Below are 7,502 nucleotides of genomic sequence, written 5' to 3'. Positions count from 1 at the left end.
CTTATATCACATGTAACTCACCTGTTCAGTTCAACACCCGACTGTACCCTGGGTCTTGGTTTATTCAGGCTGCTATAACAAAATACCATATGCTGGGTGACTTAAAAACAACAAATAGTTATTTCTCATAGCTCCAGAGGCTGGGAAGTTCAAGAGGGCTCACTTGTGTTTCACAGAGAGTGCCTTCTCTCGGTCTCCTCACATGGTGGAAGGGGCAAGGGTGCTCTCTGCGGTCTCTTTCATAAGAGCACTAATCTCATGCATGAGGGCTCCTCCCTCGTGACCTAATCACCTCCCAAAGGTCCCACCTCTAAACACCGTCACATTGGGGATACACAAAACTCATTATATATGAAGTTGGAGGGACACGAACATTCAATCCGTAGCACCCTATCAACAGACTGGTCCTCTGGAGGTGCCCTTGCATGTTGTGACAATGTCAAATTGCCAGAAAAGTTTCTAAGCCCTCATTGTTGATTTCTGTGCTTAGCAGGCTGTGGCTTGGAGCAAACCCACAGACCACACTTTGAGTAGCGCAATGCTGGAATGAGACCTGCATAACTTTAGGAGAAATACTGTGACGTGACAGATAATGCTTCAGGTTTTTACCAAGACCATTTCCACTTTTGAAGAAAATAGCTGTCTCTTGTTCATACACCTTACATCTGAGATACTGAAGAAATTCTTGAGAACACTCAGGCAGTGAAAGTAATGTTACAAAGTGAACAGCAGAAAGAAAACTGGGGTAAAATTAATCCTTTCCTCTCAAACTGCAAATCACAGCCTTCTGTTCTTACAGACTTAGGTAGTAATTGTTAACACACACCTAGGAGCTCCATGAGGGCTGGGACCATGGAGTTCTCATCCGTAACTGGAGTATTTACCCCAGAGAGGGGTGGATAGCAATCAATCAATTTGTTAAGTGGGCGGATCCTAAGAAGTTTAGCCATGTTAGAACTCTGTTGGAATTCTTTGAGGGATAATCACTAGGGAAAGAAGGAACAGTTTGGCAGTATAGGAGATGTATGTACCCTTCTGTTTCTTCTTCCCACTTTCCCAGCACAACACTTGGATGTGTTGTCTCCATTGAAAGCCATTCTAAACGCCACTCTTTCACAGAGCAGAAGGAAATTTGGATACAGGAATTCTCACTGACCCAGGTGGGCATTTTCAGATTGCCTAGACCCCTTTCATTTGTTCGACTTTCTCTCGCAGACGCCATGTCTTAGTTATCTTGCTATTGCTGTGACCTCACAGAGGGCCTGGCACACACCTGAGGACCATGACATGCTATTGTTAGCACATCTGCCAGGGAGAGGCTAATAAGAGCAGAGTGTCTCAAATTAAATGTACATATGAATCACCGGGGGATCCTGTTAAAATGCAGATTTTGATTCGGTAGCCCCAGGTGTGCCTCCACATGCTCCCAGCTTTGCTCCCAGGTGATGCCAGTGCCTGTGGTCCGTGGGCCACATTTTGAGTAGCAAGCAACCAAAAGGAAGAAAAGGAACTTGAAGGTCTATACTTAAGCTGCTTGTTAGCAAATAAAAGATGTAGTTAATATGATGTAGGAATGATTTCTTTTTAGTGATCTGCAGCTAGCTGTTTTGGAGACATGATGAAAGACCCTTTTCAGAAAGGAAAATAAGTCATGTGGGCCACATGTAATTCCATAATACTCCCTGGGAACTCACAATTGCCTTAGAATAGAAAGGTAATACCACAACAATCATCTTTTAAAGCTTGGTACTCAAGTATCAAGTTCCATGGGGAAACGAAACACAGCGAAGTAGTCATAGGACATGTTCTTTTACATCTTCTGGAACATATGCTGACACTGTCCTAAAAAAACTTCTTACTGACCACTTGTTACTTATCTCCATTGTGATGCTTTATGACATTTAAATTAATCCATCTCTTTCTCTCCAGTTTTCTTCACTACCCAAGTCACAATGTGGAGTATAAGAACACACCTTTGGGATCTTACAAACTTGGGTAACAGTCCCAACCTTGACCCATTTAGGACTATGTGACCTCAGGCATGAGCCACAGGTTCAACAGTAAAATGAGATTAACACTACTCCCTTAGGTTTTCAGTAGGATAAACTAAAAAAGCACCCGGGCCATGGTGGCATCCCTACAAATAATATTTCTATTCTCCCCAAATGTTGCCAGCCTAGGCTCTAACTCACCCATGTAAATGGGATTAAAGTGAGGCACACCCTATAACACAACTACACTGATTTGGAGCCTAGATCTTGTCTGAGTTCCTTCCTAGCAGGGGGGTACAGAAGGGAGAAGGTAGGTTGGCCCAGAAACTGGACCCGAGCTCTTATGATTGGCCTATGGGCAAGAAGGTACTGGAAACTCTTCTACTACTTCAGGCTGGAGATTTTAGAGTTTGCTTTAGCATGATAATGGTAGCCATCACTTTTAAGGGTTTGCTATGTGTTAGATAAACTGGGGATGTGCTGGCTTTTAGTTTTCAGATTGGTGGCAACTAAGATGACTTATTTTTTCCAGAAAATTGTATTTTATTTTTCAAATAATTGTGATAAATGGTATTTTTGTAAAGGAATCTTCAGTCATATAAGCTAGAAAGTAAGCTTCTTTGAGGGCAAAAATCATGTCCTGTTCATCTTGTTCCCACAGACACGCTCCATGTCCTGCTGCTCAGAGGCAAACCCTGTCAAGATTGCAGACTGTCTCCTTTAAGATGGGGATAATTTCTTCGACTAAAATCAGACCACAACGGATAATTGTGGGACACAAGGTGTAGATGAAATCTAGCAGTTTCTTGGACACCCAGTGAAGCTCTAGCTTTAATATAGGACCACAGGGCTTCAAGTGACCAATAATTGGTCCCAGGTTGATGCTTGTTACCAGTGGGTGGGCCTAGAAAAGCTGCTCCGAGGGGGAGTGTTGGGCCTATTTCTTCATTTCCTTTACACCAGACAACAGTGGGCTTGCAGAGGAAGCCACCAAAGTTGGTGAAGTGTAAACACTATCCCATTCTCTAGAAAAGCCTCATTAGGGAAGGTTTGCGGCGGCGTCATGGAAGCCCAGGACAGCAGGTGCAAGAGGGAACGGGAGTCAGACCTGGACAGCGACACCAACTCTGAGTCCGGTTTAGACTCAGGCAGGGCCACAGAACTGACAACGGCTAGGGACAAACTTCAGGGGCTTGAGGTGCCTCACCAATGGGAAGGCGGTGTGTTAAGCTTTCACTGTTCATCCAATGTTTATTAAAGGTTTATTTTATGCCTGGAACTCTGTAGTGAAGAACATGCATGGCTCAAAGTGTTTCACATAGATTAACTTTGCAGACAACTCAGAAGTTTGATTTTCCTAATCTTAAATACTATCAATGGAACATTTTCCAGTGTCCTATTAGTTACACAGTTTTTGAACGGCATACTCAACAGTTTGTGCTTTACTGATGACTTGAGGTCACCATCTTATTTAGGGCTGCCAGATAAAATACAGCACACAGTAAAATGTGTTTATCAGGTAAAAACAGGTAATATTTGGGGCGTACTTGTACTGACAAGTCATTCCTTGTTTATCTTAAATTCAAATTTAACTGGGCGTCTTATATTTTTATATGTTAAATCTGGCAACCCTCCCGTAATTATATGGTGCTCTAGTAATACAGTGATGCCTCAGGTGCAGCTGGACCAATTGTCCTGACACTTCAGTGGCTCAAGGCTTTTGTGCTTTCTTAATTTTGTAGTTATTTCTTATAGTCCCTTTCTTTGCTATACAATGATTGGCTTGCTTGTTGTAGTCGCTATATAGCATCTTCAATTCCCTTTTCCCTCTTCTACTTGATTCTTCTAATTGGTTTGGGCTGGGAAATAAGATCCCAAACATGATTGACTTTTCTATAAAGTAAGAGTAAATGGTTCCTGAGTAAGGACAGAGGTAATTGACTGTACCTACTTGAGAAAAGCATGCAAATTTTAAAATAATGACTTCATAAAAACTTATTTTGATTGCCCAAAGACTATGCTGTGGTTTCTTTGAAAGTCCCTCAGGATGAGTGAATCATGGCTTATTTCCTGGACTGCGTTGTTCTTCATAGAGCACTATACAATTAGAAATGAGCCTCTGATGGAGAAGAGGTTAAAGCTAACATAAGAGAATTTGCAGTTGCGTTTTAACCACAGGATTTTGGATGTTGATCCTGAAAATCTCTAGGAAGAGTGAAACAGATACTTATTTGGCTTGAGTATTTTACAGTTAATCATGCCTTGGAGCTGGGGACTAGTCTAGGTGACCTCTTGAAATCACTCACAGATATATGGTTTTGATTAATCTATGACTATCCAATCAACTAAAAATAATGACCACATCCAAAACAATGAAACCAAAGTAAAATTAGCCATATCATATCTACAATGGAAAATATGTTTTCTAATATGTATTCCAAATACGGTTCTTAGAAGAGGTTCCGGCCAGCCTGCAAAACCTTATGTGGGAGGAATTACAATGTCTATTCTTTACTACTGCACTCATTTACACAATGATTAAACTTTTTTTTTTTTTTGCTGTAGGCACTGCCCGTTCTGAATATAGATTCGAAGTGACTCCTAAATTAGAATTGCTATTCCTAAAGCTGAGCATATGATTACTCAAACTCAGCATGTAAAGTCAGCAAACACCTCTCCACACCTTACATATTTGCATTTATCTTTAACAACAGAAAAATTGTTTGAAAATGATTTATGGTATAAAAAGGATCTTCAGGCTCAGGATGATGATATTTTATGTCATCCAGCTATGTCTACTTTTACTGGCTTTAGTCAAAGAATGACTCATCACAATCAGATCCTGGAGAATATTTTGGGAGGTGCTAGAAAAGTCTAATACCAAGCAGAGACCAGCATCTTGGTAAAACACTTTTTCTTCAGAGGCTTCTGACATTGTACAAATGTGGAAATACTTTCTAGATTATCACAAAGCTATCCTAAAAATTTCAAGCCTTTGAAATTTGTTATAGGCCTTTTAGTCACAACAAGAGCAATTTTGGTCTCTGTAGGTCACTGGAGCCATTAGCTGTACTATATATTTAGATTCATGTGACCTGATTCAACTTATTAATGTTTTAAATATAGTTTTCTTTTCCTCTTGATCAACAAAATACATATGCACTTCTAAACTATGTTAAGACTTATGGGCTTTCATGTATTGTTTTTGTTTTTAATTTTAGTCTTAAAAAGTTTTTTTTTTTCTTCAACAGCTTTTTTTCTGCCCTGAAGGGGTTGCTATTTTAGTGAATATCTATCTTAAAAGACAAGGATAATGTGGGCTATTGGGAGGACAGGGTGATTAAAAAATGTTTATTTAAGAAACATTCAGTAATGGTGCACCTGGGTGGCTCACTAGGTTAAGGGTCCGACTTCAGCTCAGGTCATGATCTTCTGACCTGAGTTCAAGCCCCACGTTGGGTTCTGTGCTGACAGGTTGCAGCCTGGAGCCTGCTTTGGATTCTGTTGTCTCTCTCTCCACCCCTCTCTGCTCATGCTCCGTTTCTCTCCCTCTCTCTCAAAAAGAAGCAAACATTAAAAAAAAAAATAGAAGCATCCAATAAGTAGCTGTTGAAGTGTGCAAGTTACTATGCTATTGGCAAGGAACTAATACAGTGGTAGGAGAAGCAGGTTCATGAACAGAGAGTTATATTGTAATGTGGTAAGAGTAATGATGAAGAGCTGCAGATGGGTATCTGTCTCTTTGTGAAGCTATAAAACGAATTCAGCCTTTAAATGTTGCGGGGGAGACTTACTATAGGAGTTAATGCCTTGGTTGAGTCTTAAAGAATAAGTAGTCAGGCAAAAAGTATGGAGCAGAGAGCCTGAGCAAAGACACAGAAGTGAGTAGGAAAGACTTCCCCTTGTTCCTCTTAGTTTCTGAACAGGCTCCTTAGTCATTGGTATTAGGGGAGGCTGCCCCAGCCTTTCACGGTTTAATAATAACAGAGAGCCCTTTGCAGATGTGCTGTGCAGTGTTGATTTCATGGGCAGCTATTAGTACTAAAATGTCAAGTTTACCAGATATCCCATATTACCTTTCCATAAAACTCTTTCCTTATTTTCCAGGCAGTGTGTGATAATGCAAATGATAACCACAACCCCCCTCTATTATAGCTCTCCTAGGGCTGTCATAACAAAGTACCACAGACTGGATGGCTTAAACAGCAGAAATGTATTATCTCAGTTCAGGAGGCTAGAATTGACGTCAAGGTATCTGTGGCGTTGGTTCCTTCTCTGGACTGTGAGAAAGAATCTGTTACATGTCTCTCTCCTAGCTTCTGGTGATTTCCTGGCCATCTTTGGCTTTCCTTGGTTTGTAGATGCATCTTCAGGTTCACATCATGTTGCCTGTTTCCAAATTTCCCCTTTTTATTAGGGTACCTGTTATATTGCATTAAGGGCAAGCCCTACTCCAGTGTGGCCTCATCTTAATTAGTTATATCTGAAATGACCCTCTTTCCAAATAAGGACACATTGGAAGATACCTGGGGTTAAGACTTCAACATATGAATTTTGAAGAGATGTGATTTAACTCCTAACAGTCCCTTTTCAATGTAAGGTCTATAATTTAAGGTAAAATCTTAATTTCAGAAAATATTTACCAGGAATATAAATGCTTTTGCTATTTTCTTCCCATGGCTTAATCTATCCTTTTTCTACTTATTTACATAAAATATGTGTTCTGTTAATTTCATCATATCATAGGTTTTATGTTTCATGGCATTTAGAATTTAGCAAAAATTTACCTATACATTTTCGGTGTCAGAGTTAAGCTGTTGTTTCATTAAATGTGACCTTTTTCAAAAGATATTTCCCAAGCAGTATATCTTAAAATTAGTGCAGCTTAGTTGTTGACACAATGTGATCAGGACGGCTAATCTTTAAGGTGTTGAACAATTCAATAAAACAAGAATATATTAAACTAATGTCAAAATGCTATAAGTAATAATAGACAAATGGTACAAAATATCTTTTAGTTACTGACTAAATGACAGTAATAAATAAGCATTGGAAGCCAGTATTTGATAGCCATGATCATTTGATAATATGGCATTTACATAAATAACTTGTTTCCTTTTGGACTGGTGATAGCTTCCCTAGGCAAAAGACTGGTGACAGTTTTTTACATTATGAATGCCCTATTTGATTCTTATTTTAGGTACCTGAATAACAGTACAACTTTTACAAAAAGTTGTTTTCTTTGCTTATGAAATGGGTTCATTATCTACTTCCTAGACATTTCATTAGGTTTTTTGATTTCTTACAGTTCACAAGTTATAGTACAATATTCAACAGATAATACAGTTTCTGGTATCGCCTGCTTTTTATCCAAAGCGAAACAATTTGGTCTTTCAAATCTATTTATTCACAGGTAAAGCTGGTTTTGCAGAATTTAATAAATGGATATATGCAGCTACCTGGGAAGGCAAAGCATCCAGTTCAATCAAGGATCCTGTAATCTGATACTAT

Source organism: Leopardus geoffroyi, chromosome B2, assembly GCF_018350155.1.
Source record: "Leopardus geoffroyi isolate Oge1 chromosome B2, O.geoffroyi_Oge1_pat1.0, whole genome shotgun sequence".
NCBI lineage: Eukaryota > Metazoa > Chordata > Mammalia > Carnivora > Felidae > Leopardus > Leopardus geoffroyi.
This window is presented reverse-complemented; position numbering follows the sequence as displayed.